Source organism: Bos mutus, chromosome X, assembly GCF_027580195.1.
Source record: "Bos mutus isolate GX-2022 chromosome X, NWIPB_WYAK_1.1, whole genome shotgun sequence".
In the NCBI taxonomy this organism is placed as follows: Eukaryota; Metazoa; Chordata; class Mammalia; order Artiodactyla; family Bovidae; genus Bos; species Bos mutus.
The window spans coordinates 50,095,552-50,121,218 of NC_091646.1; positions in this window are offsets into that span (position 1 = coordinate 50,095,552).

The following is a 25,667-nucleotide window of genomic DNA, read 5'->3' on the forward strand; positions in this document are numbered from 1 at the left end:
TGTAGGGGCAAGTCTGAGTGGGAGAGGAGGCAGAGATGGGGCCAGCAAATGGACCTTGGAAAAGGAGTACAGAATTACAAAGTGCGGGGGGGAATGCTAGACCATTGTAGCAACAACTATTCTTATGTCATTGAAAATTCAGTAGGCTAAGTATGGACAAATGAACATATTAAGAAAATGAATTATTAATAAATAATAGTTGTCAATTTTAAAGACTATGGGCATAGAACCATGAGGCACTGTAGGAGAATTAAATGCTAGCTAATATTTATGAGCACTTATTATATGTCTGGCATGGTGCTTTATATGCATTATTTCATTCAATCCTCAAAACAACTCTTTTGAGGGTACGTACTGTGATTCTGCATTTTACAGATGAAGATTCTAAGGCATAGAAAAGTGAAGTGAGCTCCCTGAGGTCACAGATAGTGTCAGAACCAGGATTCAGTCTTGGGCACTCAGGCCCCAGACCTTATACTCTTGATCATGATGTAAACTTGGCTAAGTCCTCTTAGGTCCTTTGTGAAATTATTTTAATGTGTTAGTGGTTTCAAGAATAGTTTGTGGGCTGTGGCTGGGTTTATATCAAGCATGCTTTTTCACAAATACTTATCAAGGGGTACCACTCAATTCACTCTAGAGAAGGGTCAAGTCCTGAAAAGCCTACGAGGAAAACTGAGGATGTGTTCACATGCACCTGTAGGCTGGAGACTGAGACGGTTGGGAAGTGGGGTTGGACGGGGAGGGGAAGGATGGTGAAGAGAATCATTTCCTTTCTAGTTTCAGGATTTTGACTCCTTACGTTCTTAGACACACACCTTCCAGATCCTGGTTGTGGAAGTAAAACTGGAGGGAGCAATTCCAGTCAGGATTGTATGACCACTTCCTCCAGAAATAACCAATCAGAGCAGGGGAGTGCTGAAGCCCATTCTCTTATACTTTTCTCTGGCTGATACTGCCCTTACTGCTGTTGAGAAGCTGACCCACAGAACATGCTAGAGGATGGGGACACTACAGAATAACACCCCTCCAGGAGCTGTCATAGCTCTGAGAGTCTAGGTCAACCTTGAGTGCTCTTTCAGCTAGCCCTCCTCATGCCTGCACCTTACAAGGCCATAGTCTTTAGCTTTATAGAACTGATTACTAATTCCTGGGACAGGGTGAGCTGGATGGCTATAGGGTTGGGTACTCCCCCAAACAGTCCATATAAATCCATGAGGCTCTGTCTTTGACAAATCTTTTAGCACAAAATCAGTTGACTCTGGACCCTCCAAAATATTTCCCAAGAGTGGAGATCCTCCTTCTCTGAAGTTTTTGCTTTTGGGCTTTATTACTGTTGGGAGGCAGGGATATTGAGTTATATCCTTTGAACTGAGAAGGAACTTTAAGACCGAAAAATGAAGCAGGCAACTCCATAAAGTGCAATTATGAAGTTTATTGTGGGCATAGGCAGGATCTGGTGGACAATGACCCAGGGATATTCACAGCTGCACTCTATGCCCCCGAAAGGGGTATGGGGGAGTTGAAAAGGGATCAAAGCTAAAAACAGAATCTGGCTACCAAGGGAGACACACATTTGCACCTATGGGAACCAGGGTTCTTTCCTCCCCCATCCAAGGAGTCTCATTATCATTAATCATCCAGATCAGCAGAAAGTATTCTTCCAGTTTTCATATCAGATGAAGGCAAAGCTAAAAGTTAATAGGGAACTCAACTGGCTTGGGTGCATTCCTAGTGAGTAGGCTAAAGTTAAGTCATGCAGAGAAGGGAGGGAGTAGGACTCTGACCCTAAGAGCTGACAAAATGGGGTCAGTTTGATTCAGCCACACAATTACTGTCTTCAGAGGACGCATAGGCCCACAATTTTATGCCTTTCCTCCTGAAAGACTGGCACCATCAGTCATACACTTCAGGCCTTAGAAACTCTGCAGTGCACAGTGAAAGTATGTTGTGGGCCTTGGCAACAAAACACATGCCATGTGAATCTGGGAAATAGCGAGGCCAGTCTGTGTAAGATATGAAAGCTACCTGCAAAAACACATTTTCATATATGGAAATAACATCTGAATAGCACTTTATAATATTCAAGACACACACATATTAGCTCTCTTACCAATGTGTCATTGTTAGGACAAGCCCTCTGAGTTGTACACGTGGGTTTGCATTGTTCTAATGGGAGGAATCAGTTACGAGGATGGGATTAACATATAGATACTACTATATATAAAATAGATGAACAACAAGGTCCTACTGTATAGCACAGGAAACTATACTCAATATCTTATAATAACCTATATTGGAAAAGAATTTGAAAAAGAATATATCTATATATGTGTGTCCATGTGTGTAACTGAATCACGCTATAAATGTGAACCTAACACAACATTGTAAATCAACTATACCTCAATTAAAAAAAGAAGCCTAGCAAGGAGAATGTAACAAAGATAAATTCAGCCATGAGTATATTAAGTAAATACAATAACTAATTTTCAGTTCTGTTCATCAACTTTTAAACTCGTATTTTGTGCCTGCAGAGTCTATGTAGATATCTCAAAGAGCTACATAGATGCTGAAAGACAAGTGAATCCGAAATATTGAGTATAAGTGATGTTGGAGATAAATAGGCACCTTCATATTACTGGTATGAGAGTAAACTATTGGCACAAATTTTCAGAAGGTCACTTGTCAGTATTTGTCAAAATTACATGGCATACTTTTTGTCTCAGAATTTTAACCTCTAGAAATTTTTCCCCATGGAAATATAGCCACAATTGTGCAGAGAAAGATGTATAAGGATATTCATTGAGGCACTGTTTGTCTCCATGAAAAATTATTAACTTAAATTTCCATCTATAAGGAAAAGATTAAATTCTTGCAACTCCATAATTGAAATACTATCAAGTCATTAAGAAGAATCATGTAGGTGTATACAGCAGGTGCTGAGTGAAAAGACAGGTGAAAAAAAGCAAGTTGGAGAACAAAATGTATAGGATAAGGTTATGAAGAATTACTCAAACTTGGAAACAAGGGTGTGATAGGAAGAATGATGCCCACCCCCTCCTGCTCTGCCATAAAGATCTCCTTGTCCTAATCCTCACAACTTGTGAATATGCCATCTTATATGGCCAGGGAGAATTAAGGGAGAATTGCTAATCAGTTGGCCTTGAAATAGGAACTTATCCTGGATTATCTGGGTATGCTAGAGAACACGATGTGAAGATGGAGGCAGAGATATTTGAAGATTTTATAATGTTGGGTTTAAGTTGGAGAAAGAGGGGACTTCCTTAGTGGTCCAGTGGTTAAGACCCTATGCTTCCACTGCAAGGGTGCTAAGTCATGTCTGACTCTTTATGACCCCATGGACTGTAGCCCGCCAGGCTCCTCTGTCTATGGTATTCTCCAGACAGGAATACTGGAGTGAGTTGCTATTTCTTCCGCTAGGAAATCTTCCTGACCCAGGGATCAAACCCGAGTCTCTTCTGTCTTCTGCATTGGCAGGTGTGTTCTTTACTACTAGTGCCACCTGGCCAATGCAAGGGCCACGGATTCAATCCCTGGTTGGGGAACTAAGACCCCATGGTGGTGCAGCCAAGAACATAGTAATTAATTAAAAAAGAAAATATGTTGACAACAATTTAAAAAAAGATGGAGGAAGGGGCTACAAACTGAGAAATGAAGCTCTAGGATGAAAACAAGGAAATAGATTGTCCCATAAGGCCTCCAGAAGGAGCCAGGCCCTGCTGACACTTTGATTTTGGCCCATGAAGCTGGTTTTGGATTTCTGACTGTCATAACTGTAGGAAAATATTTTTTTTAAAAAACCTAGTTTATGGTAATTTATTAAAGCAGCATAGGAAATTAATACAAAGGGAAGAGATGATTACTTGATGCTTTAATGTCACATTGAAAGCATTTTCCAACACACCTATTTAGGTGTCATCTGACTCTTTAGGTCTAGAGAAGTATAATTTAGCACAACTAATGAGGATTTAGTCATTTTACAATTCTGTAAAACTGATGCAATGATATTTTCTGTCCACCTAAAGAAGACGTCACGATTTTGGTTCTTATTGCCCTCTTGGGCATTAATCAAATTTGATTCTAACTTAGCAATGTTATTTTAGCAATCCTTTGTTTTTTAACTGACTGTATATAAATACCAGTTCTCACATCCTCTTTTGAGTTAACTTTACCATCCTGCTGGTTTCCTCCTTCATGAGTTAAAATTAAACTTTGCACATGCTCACACTCTTTGTATAAAACTTTTCCTGAACACTTTGAGACTCATACTTCAACAATGATCCCATTTTTTGTAAAAAAACAAAAACAAAAAACAAACAAACAAAAACACTAAAACAACAATATGGTGGTGGGAGGAGCTGGAGGAAAATGTTCCACACTCTTTACGGCAGTTCTCTGGATGGGGAAGCGGGGAAGATGATTGGGGATTTCTTTTGTGTTGTTTGCAATATTTTACTTTTGTATAATTTTATGTGGTGTTTGTAGTCTGAAAAATATATTACTTTAAAAAGTAAATATATGCTAAAAATGATTCACGCAGTGTCTGTCCCCAACAAGTTTAGTATCTGGTTGGAGAGGGAGAGATGTAATGCATACAACTCACTAGAAATATAAGGCCAAGTATGATAGATGCCTATGAAGGAAGTGGGCTCCTATCTGTTTAGTGCTTGTTAGACACCAAGCTTCGTGTTGGATCATTTACATAATTTTATTTCATCACAACAGTCCTCTGAGGTAGATGCTATCTATCTCCATTTTTTCAGATGAAGAAACTAAAGTTGAGAGGGATTTGCCTAAGGTCACACAACTATTGTGCTGAGGGAAAGAGGCAGAATTTGAATCCTGGTCTTTTTTGTTCCAAAGCTCACACCTCTCCCATTCTAATACACTGGCTCCCCATAGATGTTCGGTCTGATGGTCTAGACTGGGTAGGACTGAAGTCACGTGATACTTTATACTCAGCTTTGGCTCTTTAAAGGGGGCAGATGCATTTACAGAAGGGAATGAAGAAAGCTTATCTCTAATATTTACCCAAACTAGCCTATGGCTTAGCCTGCTGTATATAATTTTCTGTCCTCCATGTGCTCATATTCTTGGCTTTGGATATTAGTCCCTTCTTGCTCTCTGGACCCATTTGACTCTGCTTCTCTGGTTTACCCATCTCTGCCTGCCTCACTTGACCCTTCAATGTGCTCTTTCCCCATGGCTTGGCTCACTGCAATTAGGACAAAGAACAATTTCAATACCCAAAAGAATTTCCTGGGCTTCCCTGGTGGCACAGTGGATAGGAATCCACCTGCCAATGCAGGGGACATGGGTTTGATCCATGGTCCAGGAAGATTCCACACGCTGCAGAGCAACTAAGCCCATGTGCCACAACTACTGAACCTATGCACCCTAGAGCCTGTGCTCCCCAACAAGAGAAGCCACTGCACTGTCTGTGCACCACAATGAAGAACAGCTCCTGCTCGCCGCAACTAGAGAAGGCCTGCACACAGCAACAAGACCCAGTGCAACCAAAAATCAATAAAGAAAAGAATTTCCTTATACTACTCCCTTATAGTCACACCCTCCCCACACCCCTAAACCCTGGCAACCACTGACCTGTGCTCTTTCCCTATACGTTTGTCTTTTTGAGAATGTCATACATATGGAATCACACAACCTCTTGCATTGAGAGTTTCTGAGCAGAGGAGTGATGTAGTTAGGGCTATTTCAGGAAGATCACTTTGGAGTTGTGTGAAGGATGAATTGCAAGACAGTAAAACTACATATCGAGAGACCAGCTTCAAGAATTTAAGCTGGAGATGACCATATGTGGTACATATTCATTAAAGGGCTTATTGTAATTAATCAAAGAGGTGTAAGGGAAAAAAGAAACTAGATCATGGTTACATATTTTTGTTTCCATATACTATAGTGTCCACTGATTACTCCAAGGGTATAATGGTACACTCAGAGACAGAAAACAAAACAAACAAAAATAGGACACAAGAAGACGCATACAGAATAGTTCAAATTTTATTTTTAAAAAAAGGCAAGTGTATGTAGATAGTAAAATGTCTGGAAGGTGTATAAATATATACCAAGATCTTACTGTGTTTATTTCTGCATGATGGAATTACAAATGATAGTTTTCTTCTATATAAGAAGAAGAAACTATTATATAAGGAACTTCTATATATTCTAACTATTCTATATAATAGTTTACATTTATTTTTTTCTTTCTTTTTTTTTAGTTTTCTGTTTTATTTTTTTAATTTTATTTTATTTTTAAACTTTACAATATTGTATTAGTTTTGCCAAATATCAAAATGAAAAGCCATATTTCCTCTCCTCTAGCTCTCACACCCCAGCCCTGATGCCTGGAGAATAGGATATATACAGTTCTTTGTTCCTTTTTACCACTTGATATAATTCTAGGCACACATTAGGCACAATAAAATTTATCATCATCATTTTATCAGTTATATTTCTTTTTTTTCCTTTTTAATTTTTTTAATTTTATTTTTTTAACTTTACAATATTGTATTAGTTTTGCCATATATCAACATGAGTCCACCACAGGTATACATGTGTTCCCCATCCTGAACCCTCCTCCCTCCTCGGTTATATTTCTAAGTCATTAAGGAAAGAGTTCAGGTACTGTAATGAAGTGACTTGACCAGAATTACACAACTAAGGGTAAATCAGAATGGGATGTAGGGCTCATACCCCTAATCTATATTTCTTTAAAAAATCCTTTTTATTATAAAAGTGTTCAAACATACATAAAAGAAGGAATATAATATACTCTCATGTACCACCACCCAGCTTCAACAGTTATCATTTTGCCATTCTTATTTCATCAGCTTCCAGTCATTGTTTATCTTCATCTGACTGGAGGATTTTAAAGGAAATTTTACAATAATTACTTTGGTGTGCAATTTATAATTGTTAAAGGCATTAAGAGATACACATAAGCACTATGCCATCATCACATCCAATGAAATTAACAATAATTCCTTAATTTCAGTCTGTATTCAAATTTTCTCAAATGCTTTCAAGATGTCATTGTAGTGTTGTTTGTTCAAATCCGGATCCAAACAAAATTTGTGCATTGCACTTGGGTAATGGGTCTCAAGTCTCTTTTATCCTGTAATAGTCCATACTCCCTTTTTGAAGTCACTAATTTGTTGAAGAAACTGGCTCATTTTTTTTCTGTAGACTATCATGCACTCTGGATTTGGGCAATTGCTTTCTTACAATATTGTTTAACTTGCTGTCCTGTCACCTATATTTCCTATGAACCATTAGGTCTAGAGATTATTGATTAGATTCAGCATCAATATTTTGGCAAGGACACCTGATAGATGGTGCCAGGTGCTTCCTACTGCAGCACCTTTTGAGGTTCATCATGTCTGCATATCTCCTTTTGATTGATGCTAAATCGATCAGTGAGTTTAGATGATGCCAGCTTATCTCCCCTATTGTAAAATTTCCATCAACCTTTTATCTAATAATCATTGCCTAGATTATTATGGAATTGTAAAATGGTGATTTTCTAATGCTAACATTTTTTCTGCATTTATTAGCTGGAATTCCATAAATAACAATTGTCTCTCATCAGCTCTGTACTTACTCTGAGACATCATTTATACAAGGAAAGGCAGGATAAATGATTCATTCATTTTCTCTTTATTGGTTTTTTGAGTAATAAGTTGTTGCCTTACCAATCTCCAATGGTGTTCAACAAAGTTATTTTTTTTTTTGCTTTTAGCATCATTATGAATTTATGTATTTTTATATGTTTGATGTGCTTCAATCCAATGCAGTCATTGTTCTTTGTGTAATAAACTTTTTATTTTAGAGTAGTATTAGATTTACAGACAAGTTGCAAAGATAATACAGAGAGTTCTCATGTATCCCTCATATACTTTCCCCTATTCTTTTTTCCCTTTAAAAGAAAAATGTAGCTTTTATTTTGTTGTGTTTTAACAGTATACCAGTTCCTACATTTGCATTCGTGAACCAGTTTCTTTTTTTTTAATTGAAGTATGATTGCTATACAATGTTGTGTTAGTTTCTGCTGTACAACAAAGTGAATCATACGCTTATCACTTATAATAAGTGATTCATACATATGAATCATATATATATATATATATATATATATATCCTTTCCTGTTCTTAATATCTTACATTACTATGGTACATCTGTCACAACTATGAAACCATTATTGATACACTTATTAACTAAACTCCATCGTTTAATCAGATTTTCCTAGTTCTCCCCTAGAGCCCCTTTTCTCCCACGATCCCACCCAGGATACAATAGGACATTTAACTGTCATGTCTCTTTAAGCCTCCTTTGGTCTGTGACAGTTTCCCAGACTATCCTTATTTTTGATGACCAAGACAGTTCTGAGAAGTAGTGTTCATGTAATTTGTAGAATTTATATATTTTTTTCTTATGATTAAACTGGAGTTACATGTTCTTGGGAGGAAGATCACAGAGATAAAGCTTGTCATCATCATATCAAAGATACATGCTAACAATATGGCATAACTAATGATGTTAAACTTGATCACCTGGCTGAGGTAGTTTGCCAGGTTCCTCTGCTGTAATATTTCCCCCCATACTCTAGTTTTTGGAAGCAAGTAATAAGGAAGCAGCAGATCTGACAGGTCAAAATACATATTCACAATTCTTGGAGCATAAGGTCTGTATCATCGTTTCCTCTGGCACAGCAACTTGCACCAGGAGTACAGGCTGTTATCGCCACAGCTGCTGCCAATCTGGAGTGAGAAATGGCAAACACACAATTTAAAATTCTGCTGTCCTGGGGCTTCCCTGGTGGCTCAGTGATATAGAAGCCACCTGCCAATGCAGGAGACACAGGTTTGTTCCCAGATCTGGGAGGATCCCACATGCTGCAGAGCAACTAATCCCGTACACCACAACTGTTGAGCCGGTGCTCTAGAACCTGGGAACTGCAGCTACTGAAGCCCCCACGCCCTAGAGCCCATGCTCCGCAACAAGAGAAGCCACGTGCACTGCACCTAGAGCGCAGCCCCCACTCTCTGCAACTAGAGAAAAGCCTGAGCAGCACCAAAGACCCAGCACTGCCAAAAATAAATAAATACAATTTTTTAAAAATTCCACTGTCCTCTCGTGATGTAGCATCTTTTTCATTAAGCTTTCCCATGGTTGGTATGAGGGTTTTTTTTTTTTTTTTTTTACTAGATTCCAGAGATTCCAGAAAGTTGGTTCTGAAAGTTTAATAGCTTATTAGTTGCTTTTGTGGATGGACCAAACCCTGGAATTACCTACTCCACCATTTTTGGTGCCCTCCATTGTTTAAAAAAACTTTTGTAAGGATGGCAATTCCACTTCCAAGCTCTTAATATGCTTGAGCTAAATGGAAACTCATTATATAATACAGGGAGCTCAAACCTAGTGCTCTGTGACAACCTAGAGGGTTGGGATGGGATGGGGGTGTGGGAAGGAGGTTCAAGAGGGAGGGGACATACATATACCTATGGCTGATTCATGTTGATATATGGCAGAAATGAACACAATATTGTAAAGCAATTATCTTCCAATTAAAAATAAATTAAAAAGCAGATATCCATTCATTACTTTTAATGCACAAATTGTCTCATCATTGGCCAGTGGAATCTCCTTAAAAATGGCTTATTTTTCTTTTGACACAATCCCAGTAATCTTTGATAGTTTCCTTGCTTTTTGCTACAAGATGTCTCAGGCTCATCTTATACATTTACTGACTCAGACCCGGACATTTGTTGCTACTGAGTTGTCATTCCTTCTAGGCTTGTCACTGGATAGAGCTAAGGAAAATATTTTGAAAACATAAAAAATATGAGTTTATAATATTTCTAATTCAAATTTAATAATATAGGGTTTTACCTAATTTCTTTATTTTGTACTTATATCTTTTTTTCTCTTACCCCAATAATCTTGGTTTCTAAATACATCATACTTACTTGCTTTCTTGTAAAAAAGCCGATAGTAATTTAAAAATAACATGCCAATATTAGATTAAAAATAAAACTACTGAAAGCAGTTTTAAGATTTCTTTGTGGGATTCTTTTTTGGGACACTCTGCAAGGCTTGTGGGATCTTGGTTCCCAGACCAAGGATCAAACACATGTCCCCTGCACTGGGAGCCAAATTCCCATCTTTGTGGATCATTTTATTCTTAGACCATATATTTCTAGGGATACACAGCCAAAATACTGTTTTTTAAAGTCATTTGACATGATTCTTTTCTTTGTGTGATTATGCTATCAACTTAATATACAGTGAGGTTCAATTGTTTCAGTTTGTTTTCAGTTTTTAAGGTTTGCTTTTTTATTTTACTTCAGATTTAATTTTACTTTTAGTAAGCCTTCCAACATCAAAACTAGATAACAAAGTACATTCAGAGAAGTTTAGCTTCCATTCCTATCACTGCACTCTTCTTTCCTTCTCCCAGTTTTTTAAAGAGCTTGGTTTATACTATTGATATTTCTTTTTGAAAAATATAAGCAAATATGATTTCTACCCTTTTTGTACAGAAAAATGGCAAACTATAGAAACTTCTCTGTCTTACTTTTTTACCTCTTAGTATATCCTGGAGATCATTCTATGTCAATACATGAAAATTCTCTTTATCCCTTTTTGTAACTGTTGTTCAGTTGCTAAGTCATGGCTGACTCTTTGGAACCCCATGGACTGCAGCACGCCAGGCTTCTCTGTCCTTCACTATCTCCTGGAATTTGCTCAAAATCATGTCCATTGAGTCAGTGATGCCATCCAACCATCTCATCCTCTGTTACACCCTTTTCCTCTTGCCTTTAGTCTTTCCCAGAATCAGGGTCTTTTCAGATGAGCTGAATTTTTGTATCAGGTAGCCAAAGTAACTGTATATTATTCCATTTCATGGATGTACTGGGTTTCTTTCAGTCTTTTGCTATTACAGATAATATCACAATGAATACATTGGACATATGCCATTTTTGCTATTTTTTTCCCAGTATGCCTTTGGAATAGTTTCTGGAAAGTGTGATTGATTTATGTATGCACATCTGATTTTACTAGATTGAGGCAACTTTCTCTCTATAGGGGCTATGCCATTTTCTATTCCTATCACCAATGTGTGAGAGGTCAGACCTCTTTGTATCTCTCCATATAGCCAGTGCAGGTCAAATTGGTAACTCTGCCCTTCATGGCACAGGAGAGACTTCACCTTCATCACCATTCATCCCACAGATACATACCAGAGCTTGCATCCCATTATTTTCCCTATTACATAGCCTGTGCTAAAAACAAATGGGTTGCCTAACAGTAATGAGGACCAAAGTAATGAGGCAAGCTTTGTCTTGTTATGAGCCACGTCACAAGCTGCCTGAGGTTGAAGTACATTCCAAAACACATTAAACAGCCCTGACAGCCTGATTGCAAATGAGTCTACATTGTCTGCTGTCTATACCAACCATGTGATTTTGCCTATGGCCCTGTGACTGAAGGGCATAGACCAGTAAGCACAAGGCCGAATGGTACATTAGATGTGCATCTTTAAACTTCCCTGAAATACTTGTTTTCTGTTTGCTATTGTCAACTTTGAAATAACCCCACTGGAGGCATCCAAAAGACAAATGCATCATTGTTATTGTGGTTGATATTTCTTCCATCTGTGGCACTTGTCTTCACTTCCATTCGCTGCTTCTCCACGTCTCCCTGGACTCCTGCCATCTTATTGCAGGTCAGCAGGCATAAGAATTGAAATATTGACTTTTCATAAGTGTGAAGAAAGTGTTTTCTAAGCTGTAACAGGCTGAGGCTCCACCCCTAACAACTTTGGCAGCACTGTGAAGTAGAAAATGTTCACTTCCAATGTTCCAAGATTCCTTTATCTAGACCTCCCCTTATTCTTGTGCTCCCAGCCCTTCTTCAAGGTGCCTTCTCTCTGACCTCAAATACTCAGAACCCTGGTGGTCTCTGCACCCATCAATAGCCTCTTGTGACCATATGTCATCACATTCCTCTCCTGGAGAGTTTGCTCTTTGATTGTGAAAAGAAAGACTGTGTCTTTTGGCTAAAAGGATTTCAGGGACCAAGGAGGGTGGCAATGGCAGAATGAAGGGAGTATACAAACTTGAGAGTGAGACCTTTTCCTGAAATCATGTCATGCAAACATTGTCTATTTAGCCTCTGCAGGGACCCTGACTTAGCAAGCTGAGAGAGGTACTGAAAGCACTTTCCAATATAATGGCAATTTTCACAGTATTCTATCAGTTCCTTCTATCCATGATACATGCTGGGTACTGCAGCTCATTAAAGTTCTCCACAGTGGAACTGATGTTTCAGTGGTAGTCAAAAAGGTGTGACCCAAAGGGTTCTGTAAAGACTCTGGGGCCAAACAGATGTTTTCCATTAGACTTTTACACTCTGAAAATTTTCACTTGTATGTGAAAATATGTATTTTAAATTGTAAAAGCAAAGCATGGTTTTACTTGAAGCTGGCAGATTGAACATATGAATTTGGTTTTGCTCCTTCACCAAGATCCACTTAAATGACAGTGAAAGAAAACCTCCAAGACTTGCAAAATAGTAACAAAAGGATTAGTATCCAGAATATGTGTTTTTAATATGTAAAAATGATAGTGAAAGGATTTTTTTAAAAAGGCATAACCCACAAGAACCAAAAAAACAAAAAAAAAAAAACAAGAAAGAAGACAGCATAGATGGTCTTTTGAAAGCTGGAAACCAAATGGTGAAGTGGGTAATTTACTTAGCAGATCTGACAAGGCTGAACCTTATAACAATAGTGAGAAAAAAACAATTTTCACTGCCCACCCCCAAAAAGGACTCAGGAATTGACAGCTCCTTTGAAAGTGGGAATGAAGATAAGGCTAAAAATAGGGGCATTGGTTGAAAGTCTAAGAAGCAAACGCCAGAATCTTTCCTTCATTTCATGCGTATAGCAACTGTCCTTTTTCCTAGCAAAAGATTGCAGATTTCTTTTATGGAAAGATAAAACAGAGAACCTCCAGCTGGGGGGAGGATACAATTGAGGACAAAGGTACCCAACCATCAGCATAGAGATCAAGTGAATGTTTGGGCTTCCCTGGTGGCTCAAACAGTAAAGAATCCACTTGCAATGCAGGAGACTTGGGTTCAATCCCTGGGTCAGGAAGATTCCCTTGGAGAAGGGAATGGCTACCCACTCTAGTCGTCTTGCCTGAAAAATCCCATGGACAGAGGAGCCTGGCGGGCTACAGTCCAAGGGGTCACAAAGAGTCAGACATGACTGAGTGACTAACTTCTTTCTTAAGTGAGTATTTACATACTGAATATTGATACTTTAGTCCTCTTCTCCACTCAGTTTCCAGAAAGCTGGTGGCCAGGTATGTGTCTTCCAGATAGGAGACTGAAAGACTCTTCTCTGGAGAATCAGAAGAGCCCCAAAATAAAGACCTAAATATATTGAAGTCAAGTGTTCCCCAATGGAATGGCCTGACTACATTATCTTACAGTGAGTGTCACAATTAACACCAACTACAGGCTTTGAATTTCAATTAGCTTTTGAGTTTCCTGTTGTTAATTATAATCAGATGTCCAAAGATCAGTACACACCTGATCTAATAGGTCTCTAATATGACAGATAATGTCCAACATAGCAAAAATGGTATGTAAAGTTTTTCTGTTTCCTCTACCCTGAAGCAGAGCTTGAGGTAGACTTATCTGCAGGTGATCTATCTTGGGATGCAATCCCAGGAAACAAGAATGGAGACTTGGGATAGTAAAACAGAGAAAGAAAAAAAGGATGTATTATCAAGTAGTGACTGCTGTTGGCAACTGGGGTTCTATCTTTCCAGTGCCTTCTGAGGAGCTATGTTTAACCTACCTCAGAATTATCCTCCTGAGGTATGAAAAAGGAGAGCATTAACCCACTGGCTCCAATTCCTCATTGGTCAAGGATGTCAACTACCCTGCACTTCTAGGTTGTTTAGGCTGCAGTGGAGAGCTTATTTCCCCAAACATAACTGTAGGTCAGAAGAGCCCTAGGGTGTAAAGCAATACTTGGTGCAGCTAAAGTGAGGCACTGTCAGATTACTCCTGTGAAAAAAACTAATTGCCATAGCGATGGCTGGGGTAAACTGTCAGCTGAGAGGATGTGAAGCAATGCATACCAGGTGTTTGCTACAAAGGAGAAGAAAAGACTTTTTATAAAAAAACCAAAAACTATTGTTAGTATCCCTAGAGTTAAGAGAACCCATAAACAAGATGAATGTTAAAAGGAAAAATCAGAATAACAAAGAGCTCTCTGGAAACAAAAATATAACAGCAGGAAAAATTCCATTACCATGTTGAAGGTAAAGTTGAAGGAAACTCCCAGAAAGGAAAGCAGAACAACAAAGATTGAAATAGGAGAAAGAATATTTGAAAATTAGAGGACTTGTCCAGCAGATAAATAGCTGAATAGGAGGCATTCTAAATGGAAGAGAAAATGATGGAAATAAAATATTTAATATAGTCAAGAAATTTCCCCCAAAGTGAAGGTCATGAGTTTTCAGGTTGAAATATCCTTGATGGATGAAACTGGACCCACACAGAGACACAGCTTCATAAAACTTTTCAGTTCAGTTAGTTCAGTTCAGTTGTTCAGTCGTGTCTGACTCTTTGCAACCCCATGAACTGCAGCACACCAGGCCTCCCTGTCCATCACCAATTCCCGGAGTCCACTCAAACCCATGTCCATCGAGTTGGTGATGCCATCCAACCATCTCATCCTCTGTTGTCACCTTCTCCTGCCCTCAGTCTTTCCCAAAATCAAGGTCTTTTCAAATGAGTCAGCTCTTCACATCAGGTGGCCAAAGTATTGGAGTTTCAGCTTCAGCATCAGTCCTTCCAATGAACACCCAGGACAGATCTCCTTTAGGATGGACTGGTTGGATCTCCTTGCAGTCCAAGGGACTCTCAAGAGTCTTCTCCAACACCACAGTTCAAAAGCATCAATTCTTCTGCACTCAGCTTTCTTTATAGTCCAACTCTCACATCCATACATGACCACTGGAAAAACCATGGCCTTGACTAGATAGACCTTTGTTGGCAAAGTAATATCTCTGCTTTTTAATATGCTGTCTAGGTTGGTCATAACTTTCCTTCCAAGGAGCAAGCGTCTTTTAATTTCATGGCTGCAAACACCATCTGCAATGATTTTGGAGCCCAGAAAAATAAAGTCAGCCGCTGTTTCCCTGTTTCCCCATCTATTTGCCATGAAGTGATGGGACTGGATGTCATGATCTTAGTTTTCTGAATGTTGAGCTTTAAGCCAACTTTTTCACTCTCCTCTTTCACCTTCATCAAGAGGCTTTTTAGTTCCTCTTCACTTTCTGCCGTAAGGGTGGTTTCATCTGCATATCTGAGTTTATTTATATTTCTCCCAGAAATCTTGATTCCAGCTTGTGCTTCCTCCAGCCCAGCGTTTCTCATGATGTACTCTGCATATAAGTTAAATAAGCAGGGTGACAATATACAGCCTTGACGTACTCCTTTTCCTATTTGGAACCAGTCTCAACATTGGGTTAAAAAGAAGACTTTACAAGCTCTACAAGTTAAAACAGGTCACATATAATGGAACAGGAATCACATGGCTTTGAATTTTTCAATATCAACATTAGAAACTAGGAGATTAGCAAAAATGCCTTCTGAAGAACAATTATTTTCAACCTAGAGTTCTGTACCCAGCCAAGGTGTTGATCAAGTGTGAGGATAGGACAAATACGTTTTCATACAAATAAGGTCTCAAAAACTTACTCCTCATACTAACACAACATTGTAAAGCTACTATACTTAAAAATTAATTTAAAATATTTACCCCATGTATCTCTTGAAACCAAGAAAGAAATCTCTTTAAACCTCTTGAAGCTCTTTATTTAACACATTTTTTATTGAAATATAATTGACTGACAATGCTGTGCCAGTCTCTGATGTGGAGCAAAGTGATTCAGTTATACACACACACACATGTGTGTGTGTGTGTGTGTATATATTCTTTTTAATATTCTTTTACATTTTGTTTATTACAGGATATAGTTCCATGTTTGAAATCTCTTTAAACCAAGAAGTGAGTGAAGTCGCTCAGTCGTGTCCGACTCTTTGCGACCCCATGGACTGTAGCCTACCAGGCTCCTCAGTCCATGAAATTTTCCAGGCAAGAGTACTGGAGTGGGTTGCCATTTCCTTCTCCAGAGGACCTTCCTGACCCAGGGTTGAACCCGGGTCTCCCGTGTTGCAGGCAGACGTTTTACCATCTGAGCCACCAGAAAGAAGAAGAAGAAACCAAGAAAGAAGAAGGAAATGGGTTAGTGGAGAGAGGATCCAGCCTAAGAAAGAGGCAAAAGGGAAGCTCCAGAGGAGGGTAAAGGTAGGTTCCAGGATGACAACTGCACACTAAGAAGGAATAGAGGTCAACTAGCTCATATAGGTCAGAAGACTTCAGGAGAGATATCTTCAAGATACTTGATACAACTAACCACATGTTGAAGAGTTGCAGTTAACTGATCAAAAATGTAAAATTGAATTTCCTGCTAAGTACATAGAAAATTATTTGAAGAAAAAGCAAAATAATTATGAGTACCAGTAAAAACAAGAAGTTATGCAAGTAAGGAAAAGTATTTGTAACACTTCAAGGCTGTGAATAATATTTTCTTGTTCACCATACTGTAAATATTGAATAGTGGTCTAACCAAAATTATCATATGCCTATATTAGAAGAATATAGGGATAAGAAGGGCCTTTGAGTGATTTGAGAGAGCAGGGTTAGTATAGGCAACGCCAATAAACAATGTCAAAAACTTAAAATACAAGAAATAGGAATAAAATAATGTTATTTAGAGAACCAAGGTAAATATAAAAAGAATCAGCAAAAAGTGTTGAAAGCTCTTGCCTCTGGTGAGTGGGAAATTATAGGGAACGGCAAAGGATACTGTTTTTAATAACAAAACTTGTAGAACTTTAAAACTCAGTAAACTATGATAATGTATAGCTTTGATAAAAAATAAAAATAAATAAAAGTAATGCTTGCCCATTATAAAAATGTAGAAAACTTTTTAAAAAATCACAAAGAAGCTCACCACTTATTAATTGCCACATTTAATATTTTGATATATTTCCTTTCAGGCTTTTCACCTGCCAAATTATACATTGTTTTAATTATTCTAATATCTTGTGCTTTTTTCCTCCATTAACTTCTAAGCATACACATTTTCCTGTTACATTATTTTAAATAACTGTGTAGATATACTACAATTGATTTGATTATTCTCTGTTATTGAGCATTTAGATTGTTTCTTTCTCTCTCTTTTTTTTAGACCACTATAGCTAATGCTGCAATGAACATCTTTTTTTTTTAAATGAACGATAATTGCTTTACAGAATTTTATTGTTTTATGTCAAACCTCAACATGAATCAGCCATTGGGATACATTATATCCCCTCCCTTTTGAACCTCCCTCCCATCTTCCTCCCAATCCTACCTCTCTAGGTTGATACAGAGCCCCTGTTTGAGTTTCCTGAGACATACAGCAAATTCCTGTTGGTTATCTATTTTACATATGGTAATGTAAGTTTCCATGTTATTCTTTCCCTCCCCCCTCTCCCCATGTCTATAGGTCTATTCTCTATGTCTGTTTCTTCACCGTTGCCCTGTAAATAAATTCTTCAGTACCACTTTTCTAGATTCCGTATATGTGCGTTAGAATATGATATTTGTCTTTCTGATCTACTTCACTCTGTGTAATAGGTTCCAGGTTCATCCACCTCATCAGAACTGACTCAAATGTGTTCCTTTTTATGGCTGAGTAATATTCCATCATGTATATGTACCACTACTTCCTTATCCATTCATCTGTCAGTAGACATCTAGGTTGCTTCCATGTTCTAGCTAGTGTAAATAGTGCTGAAATGAACAATGGGATACATATGTCTTTTTCAATTTTGGTTTCCTCAGGGTATATGCCTAGGAGTGGGATTGCTGTGTCATATGGTGGTTTTATTCCTAGTTTTTAAAGGAATCTCCATACCATCTTCCATAGTGGCTGTATCAATTTATGTTCCCACAGACAGTATAAGAGCATTCCCTTTTCTCCACAAGACTTTTTGATGATGGCCATTCTGACCAGTGTGAGGTGATATCTCATTGTAGTTTTGATTTGCATTTCTCTAATAATGAGCAATGTTGAGTATCTTTTCCTGTGTTTGTTAGCATCTATATGTCTTCTTTAGAGAAATGTCTGTTTAGGCCTTTTCCCCACTTTTTGATTGGGTTGTTTGTTTTTCTGGCATTGAGTTGTATGAGCTGCTTGTCTATTTTGGAAATTAACCCTTTCTCAGTTGCTTCATTTGCTGTTATTTTCTCCCATTCTGAGGGTTGTCTTTTCACCTTGCTTATAGTTTCCTTTGCTGTGCAAAAGCTATTAAGATTAATCAGGTCCCACTTGTTTACTTTTGTTTTTATTCCCATTACTCTAGGAGGTGGATCATAGAGGGTCTTGCTTTGATTTATGTCATCAAGTGTTCTACCTATGTCTTCCTCCAAGAATTTTATAGTTTCTGGTCTTATATTTAGGTCTTGAATCCATTTTGAGTTTATCTTTGTGTGTGGTGTTAGGAAGTGTTATAATTTCATTCTTTTACACATAGCTGTCCAGTTTTCCCAGCACCATTTACTGAAGAGGCTGTCTTTGCCCCATTTTATATTCTTGCCTCCTTTGTCAAGAATAAAGTATTCATAGGTTCATGGGTTTAATTCTGGGCTTTCTATCTTGTTCCATTGGTCTATATTTCTGTTTTTGTGCAAGTACCATACTGTTTGATGACTGTAGCTTTGTAGTATAATCTGAAGTCAGGAAGGTTGATTCCTCCAGCTCCATTCTTCTCTCTCAAGACCGCTTTGTCTATTCGGGTTCTTTTGTGTTTCCATATGAACTGTGAAATTTTTTGTTCTAGTTCTGTGAGGAATGGCATCTGGTCCCATTACTTCATGGCAAATAGATGGGGAAACAGTGGCTGACTTTATTTTTTTGGGCTCCAAAATCACTGCAGATGGTGACTGCAGCCATGAAATTAAAAGATGCTTACTCCTTGGAAGGAAAGTTATGACCAACCTAGACAGCATATTAAAAAGCAGAGACATTACTTTGTCAGCAAAGGTCTGTCTAGTCAAGGCTATGGTTTTTCCAGTGGTCATGTATGGATGTGAGACTTGGACTATAAAGAAAGCTGAGCATTGAAGAATTGATGGTTTTGAACTGTGGTGTTGGAGAAGACTCTTGAGAGTCCCTTGGACTGCAAGGAGATCCAACAAGTCCATCCCAGGGGAAATCGGTCCTGGGTGTTCATTGGAAGGACTGATGCTGAAGCTGAAACTCCAATACTTTGGCCACCTGATGTGAAGAGCTGACTCATTTGAAAAGACCCTGATGTGGGGAAAAATTGAAGGCAGGAGGAGAAGGGGACAACTGAGGATGACAGGATTAGATGGCATCACTGACTCAATGGACATGAGTTTGGGTAAACTCCGGGAGTTGGTGATAGACAGGGAGGCCTGGTGTGCTGCGGTTCATGAGGTTGCAAAGAGTCGGACGCAACTGGGCAACTGAACTGAACTGAACTGTAAAAAATGCCATTGGTAATTTGATAGGGATCACATTGAATCTGTAGATTGCATTTGGTAGTATAGTCATTTTCGCAATATTGATTCTTCCTACCCAGGAACATGGAATAGCTCTTCATCTGTTTATGTCATCTTTGATTTCTTTCATCAGTGTCTTATAATTTTCTGTGTACATTTCTTTTGTTTCCTCAGGTAAGTTTATTCCTAGATATTTAATTCTTTTTGTTGCAATGGTGAATGGGATTGATTCCTTAATTTCTCTTTCTGATTTTTCATTTTTAGTATATAGAAATGCAAGTGATTTCTGTATATTGATTTTATATCCGGAAACTTTGCTAAACTCACTGATTAGCTCTAGTAATTTTCTGATACTATCTTTAGGGTTTTCTGTGTACAATATCATGTCATCTGCAAACAGTGAGAGATTTACTTCTACTTTTCTGATCGGAATTCACTTTATTTCGTTTTCTTCTCTGATTGCTGTAGATAGGACTTCCAGGACTATGTTGAATAATAGTGGTGAAAGTGGACACCCTTTGCTTGTTCCTAATCTTAGGGGGAATGCCTTCAGTTTTTTACCATTGAGAATAATGTGTGCTCTAGGCTTATTGTATATGGCCTTTACTATGTTGAGGTAGATTCCTTCTATGCCAATTTTTTGAAGAGTTTTAATCATAAATGGGTGCTGAATTTTGCTAAAGGCTTTTTCTGCATCTATTGAGATGATCATATAGTTTTTATCTTTCAGTTTGTTAATATGGTGTATCACATAGATTGATTTGGGTATATTGAAGAATCCTTGCATCCCTGGAATAAACCCAACTTGATAATGGTGTATGAGCTTTTTGATGTGTTGCTGTATTCCTTTTGCTAAAATTTTGTTGAGGATTTTTGCATCTATCTTCATCAGTGATATTGGCCTGTAGTTTTCTTTTTTTGTGTTGTCTTTGTCTGGTTTTGGTATTAGGGTGATGGTGGCCTTGTAGAATAGGTTTGGTAGTGTTCCTTCCTCTGTAATTTTTTGAAAGAGTTTTAGAAGGATAGGCATTAGCTCTTCTCTAAATGTTTTATAGAATTCTCCTGTGAAGCCATCTCGTCCTGGGCTTTTGTTTTTTGGGAGATGTTTGATCACAGCTTCAATTTCAGCACTTGTAATTGGGTTGTTCATAATTTCTATTTCTTCCTGGTTCAGCCTTGGAAGATTGAACTTTTCTAAGAATCTCTCCATTTCTTCCAGGTTATCTATTTTATTGCCATATAGTTGTTCATAATAGTCTCTTATAATCCTTTGTATTTCTTCATTGTCTGTTGTAACCACTCCTTTTTCATTTCTAATTTTGTTGATTTGATTCTTCTCTCTTTTTCTCTTGATGAGTCTGGCTAAAGATTTGTCAATTTCATTTATCTTCTCAAAGAAACAACTTTTAGTTTTATTAATATTTAACACTGTTTCTTTCATTTCTTTTTCATTTATTTCTGCTCAGATCTTTATGATTTTTTTCCTTCTACTAATTTTGGGGTTTCTTTGTTCTTCTTTTTCCAGTTGTTTTAGGTGTAAAGTTAGGCTGTCTATTCAATGTTTTTCTTCTTTCTTGAGGTAGGATTGTATTGGTATAAACTTCCCTCTTAGAACTGCTTTTGCTGCATCCCATAGGTTTTCAGTTGTCGTGTTTTCATTGTCATTTGTTTCTAGAAATTTGTTGCTTTCCCTTTTGATTTCTTCAGTAACCTGTTGATTGTTCAGAAACATGTTGCTTAATCTCCATGTGTTTGTGTTTCTTACAGTTTTTTTTCTTGTAATTGGTATCTAGTCTCATATTGTTGTGGTCAGAGTAGATCCTTGACACAATTTCAATTTTCTTAAATTTACTGAGGTTTGATTTGTGACCCAAGATGTGGTCTATCCTGGAGAATGTTCCATGTGCACTTGAGAAGGTGTATTCTGCATTTGGATGGAATGTCCTGAAGATATCAATGAGGTCCATCTTATCTAATGTATCATTTAAGACTTGTGTTTCCTTATTAATTTTCTGTTTTGATGATCTGTCCATTGGTGTGAGTGGGGTGTTAAAGTCTCCTACTATTATTGTATTACTGTCAATTTCTCCTTTTACATCTGTTAGTATTTGTCTTATGTATTGAGGTGCTCCTATGTTGGGTGCCTAGATATTTACAACTGGTATGTCTTCCTCTTGGATTGATCCCTTGATCATTATGTAGTGTCCTTTCTGATCTCTTGTAATCTTCTTTATTTTAAGGTCTACTTTGTCTGATATGAGGATTGCTACTTCAGCTTTCGATTGCTTCCCATTTGCATGGAATATATTTTTCCATCCTCTCACTTTCAGTCTATATGTGTCTTGATGTCTGAAGTGGATTTCTTGTAGACAGCATACATATGGGTCTTGTTTTTGTATCCATTCACCCAGTCTGTGTCTTTTGATTAATCCATTTAGATTTAAAGTAATTATTGATATATATGTTCCTATTGCCATTTTCTTAATTGTTTGGGGTTGATTTTGTAGATCCTTTTTCTTCTCTTGTATTTTTTGAGTGTATAAGTCTCTTTAACATTTGTTGTAAAGCTGCTTTGGTGGTACTGAATTCTCTTAACTTTTGCTTGTCTGAAAAGCTTTTTTATTTCTCCATCAATTTTGAATGAGATCCTTGATGGGTACAGTAATCTTGGTTGTAGATTTTTCCCTTTTAGTACTTTAAATATATCCTGCCATCCCCTTCTGGCCTGCAGTTTCTGCTGAAAGATCAGCTGTTAAGCATATAGGGTTTCCCTTGTTTGTTATTTGTTGCTTTCCCCTTGCTGCTTTTAATATTCTCTCTTTGTGTTTAGTGTTTGTTAGTTTGATTAGTATGTGTCTTGGCGTGTTTCTCTTTGGGTTTATCCTGTATGGGACTCTCTGTGCCTCTTGGACTTGACTGACTATTTTCTTTTCCATGTTGGGGAAATTTTCAACTACAATCTCTTCACAAATTTTCTCATACCTTTTCTTTTTCTCTTCGTCTTCTGGGACTCCTATAATTCAAATGCTGGTGCGTTTGGTATTGTCCCAGAGGTCCCTGAGAAAATCCTCAGTTCTTTTCATTCTTTTTACTACATTCTGCTCTTCAGAATTATTTACACCATTTTATCTTCCAGCTCACTGATTTATTCCTCTGCTTCAGATACTCTGCTATTGATTGCTCCTTGAGTATTTTTAATTTCAGTAATTTTGTTGTTTTTCTCCATATGTTTATTCTTTAATTCTTCTAGGTCTTTGTTAATTGATTCTTGCTTTTTCTCCACTTTGTTTTCAAGGTTTTTGATCATCTTTATCATCATTATTCTGAATTCTTTTTCAAGGAGTTTGCCTATTTATTTCCTCTTCATTTATTTGGACTTCTGTGTTTCTAGTTTGTTCCTTCATTTGTGTAGTATTTCTCTGGCTTTTCATTATTTTTTTAAAATCTTATTGTGTTTGAGATCTCCTTTTCCCAGGCTTCAAGGTTGCATTCTTTCTTCATTTTGGTTTCTGCCCCCGTAAAGTTGGTCCAAAGATTTGTGTAAGCTTTGCATAGGGTGAGGTTTGTATTGAGTTTTTATTTGTTTGTTTTTCCTCTGATGGGCAAGGCTGAGTGAGGTGGTAATCCTATCTACTGATAATTGGGTTTGTATTTTTGTTTTGTTTGTTGCTTAGATGAGGTGTCCTGCACAGGGTGCTACTGGTGGTTGGATGATGCCAGTTCTTGTATTGAGGTGGTTTCCTTTGTGCGAGTTCTCACTATTTGATACTCCCTAGGGTTAGTTCTCTCGGAGAAGGCAATGGCAACCCACTCCAGTACTCTTGCCTGGAAAATCCCATGGACAGAGGAGCCTGGTAGGCTGCAGTCCATGGGGTCGCTAAGAGTCGGACACGACTGAGCGACTTCACTTTCACTTTTCACTTTCATGCATTGGAGAAGGAAATGGCAACCCACTCCAGTGTTCTTGCCTGGAGAATCCCAGGGATGGGGGAGCCTGGTGGGCTACCGTCTATGGGATTGCACAGTCAGACACGACTGAAGCGACTTAGCAGCAGCAGGAATAGCAGCAGGGTTAGTTCTCTGGTAGTCAAGGGTCTTAGAGTCAGCGCTTCCACTCCAAAGCCTCAGGGCCTGATCTCTGGTCAGGTATGAAGTTTCCACAAGTCGTTTGTTATGGCATTAAGTGAGAGTAAAGCAAATATCCAAAAACGGGAAACCAAAGATGAACCCCAAATGGCAGTTACAAAATCAGTCAAATAATAATTAAAATAATGTAGTATACACATATACACCCATGAGCAAAGTCAAAACAGGGCAATAAAATAACAGTACAACCCAGGGAACAACAGAAATAAAAAATTATATTTACCAGTTAAGAACAAAAGTAACTAAATCACAAACTGGAAAACAAAACTAAAGTAAGGTGCCAAGTGGGGAATAAAGCAATGAAAACAAAAGTAACAAATATGTTGGGAGGAAAGGAAAGAAAGAAAGAATAGATATACAAAGTTAAATAGAGGTAGATGAAGAAGATTTATATACATTATAGATTAACTGCAAGCAGAAAAGAACAGTAGGAAAGGCAAACAAAGAAATAAATGTAGAAAAGTATAATAGCTTTTAAAAAATTAAAATTACAAAAAGAAAAAAGGAAAAAATGGAAAAAGAAAGAAAAAAAGAAAAAAACATAGAACTGCAAAAGCCCAATGTAGATGCAGAGGTTTATAGCAACAGTAAAAAGTGTAACTGAATATACACATATACATGTACACTGATAAGCGAAATCAAAACAGTCCAGCAAAAGCAAAGTACAATAGATTGACCTGGCAAACAAAGGAAACCAAAAATTATATCTACCAGAAAAAAACTAACTAAAGTACAAACTGGTAAACAAAACTAAAGCAAGGTGCCAAGTGGGGAATAAAGCAATGAAAATAAAACTAGCAAATATTTGAGAGGAAAGGAAAGAAAGAAAGAATAGATATGCAAAGTTAAATAGAGGTAGATAAAGAAGATTTATATACATTAAAGATTAACTGCAAGGGGGAAAGAACAGTAGGAAAAGCAAACAAAGGAATAAATGTAGAAAAAATAATAATAGGTTTAAAAATTAAATTTACAAAAGAGAAAAGAAAAAAATGGGAAACTCCCCAGAACTGCAAAAGCCCAACATAGAGGCAGAGGTTTATAACAACAATAAAAAGTGTGACTGAGAAAAAAAAGAAAAAGAAGGCTCAAATGCTTAATTAGATTTCATAGTGCCAATAAAATCGACAACTACAACAGAGCGGGGCGAGGAGGGGGAGGAAAAAAAAAAGAAAAAGAAAAAAATCCTAAAGAATCTACAGAACAAGTCAAAAATGTTTTTCTTCAGTCACTATGTCAGGGTCCTTTCCCTCACTGGGAGTCACAGTCCACCTCACCTCCCTAGGATGCCCTCCAACACTGTGCTGATCTCTAGATCTCTTGTGGGGGCAGCTCAGATTCTAAATTCTACTCCTCTGTGTTCTTGCCTCCGTTGTCCACAGCTATCAGAACTAGTGCATTTTCTTTTGTGGGAGCTCTCAATGACCTTTTATATATTCCATAGACATAGAGTCTGCCTAGTTGATCGTGCGGATTTAATCTACAGCTTGTACAGCTGTTGGGAAGGTTTTGGGTCTTCTGCCTTAGTCACACTAGCCCTGTGTTACATTTGTGGTTTTATTTCCACCTCTACATGTGGGTCATCCACTGGGGTTTGCTCCTGAGGCTGCCCTGGAGGACTTGGGGTTGACCTTGTGAGGGCCAGGTGTCGAGGTGGTGCAGCTTCTTGGGTTGCAGGGGTTCTGGCAGCATCAGGTAGTCAGGGGAGTTGGTGGCTAGGGCAGCAAGAAATAGTGCTCTAGAAGGGTATGGCAACCAGTGCTGGTGAATACGCTCCAGTATTCTTGCCTGGAGAGCTCCCCTCCCTGACATAGAAGC